Source organism: Arachis ipaensis, chromosome B6 (genome assembly GCF_059453495.1).
Source record: "Arachis ipaensis isolate K30076 ecotype BB chromosome B6, ASM5945349v1, whole genome shotgun sequence".
NCBI lineage: Eukaryota > Viridiplantae > Streptophyta > Magnoliopsida > Fabales > Fabaceae > Arachis > Arachis ipaensis.
The window spans coordinates 12,503,661-12,504,806 of NC_142441.1; positions in this window are offsets into that span (position 1 = coordinate 12,503,661).

Genomic DNA, 1,146 nt, shown 5'->3' on the forward strand with positions numbered 1-1,146 from the left:
AAAATTGTGTCAATTAAAACAATGAAAGTGTGTGTCAGAAAAAACTCTTAATTGAAATATTAAAGGTCAAAACAAAGGTCAATTGATACACATTTAATGTGCCGAAATTAGAACAGATATCATTTGACACACTTAAAAATTTCATACAAAAAAATAGACCCCATTGACAGTTCAACTATTAATGTAAAAAATTTTATAGACTTAGAAATTCTGTTAAGTCTATTACTAGTAGGCATTTAATCTGTCAAGCGAATGTGTCTAAAATGTCAATTGACTCTCAATATCAAAAATAAAAAAAATGTCAATAAACAACTAAGTTTTCTCACTTTCAATCATTGCATATCTTCAAATGAGAAATCTTGGGGCATCTTGTTAGACAAAATATAAATTTTATAAGAAAATAATAAAAAGAAAGAATTAGTTATTTGGTAATGTTTCTATATATATAATATTTATATCTATTTTAAATTAAGTCAGATCATGTGATAGTTGGTTATTTATTTAAATTTTGAAATTAACAGCAAGTAAGAAGTGCGGGAACAGCTACAAGAAATTCAAATTTCCTGCAAGTGGTGTACAAAGAGTAACTGCCCATTGAGATTAGGCTAGTCTATAAATAGAGTTTTAGGAACACATTGTAATCAATTCAGTTCTTCTTGGAAAACACTTAGAAACCCAAAAAACGCTCTCAGCCCCTTGGCATCACAGAGTAAAATTGGGAATCTTAAGTAATTCCTCTGAACTCAAACACTTGTACTTCACTTTTTTCCAGTTTTTATTAATAAAATTCCTCTACTTTTATGTCTTTTTCTCTTTTACATTCATGTTTCTTCCTTCATCTTCCTTTTAATTTCCTGTTTGCTTTAATTTCTGCATTTTACTTTGCCTCCGGCACCTTGCATGTTTTCTTTTCATCTTTAATTTTACTTTTGAAACTACAATTGAGACTTTGAGACATCCACAAAAGGAGTCGTTTCCGCTCTTTAAATTAAGATTGTGAAACAAAACTCGAAAATTGTTGATTTATTTGTTGTTAACAATGGAACAAAAATTTGAGTAAAACACTTAGAAACCCAAAAAACGCTCTCAGCCCCTTGGCATCACAGAGTAAGATTGGGAATCTTAAGTAATTCCTCTGAACTCAAA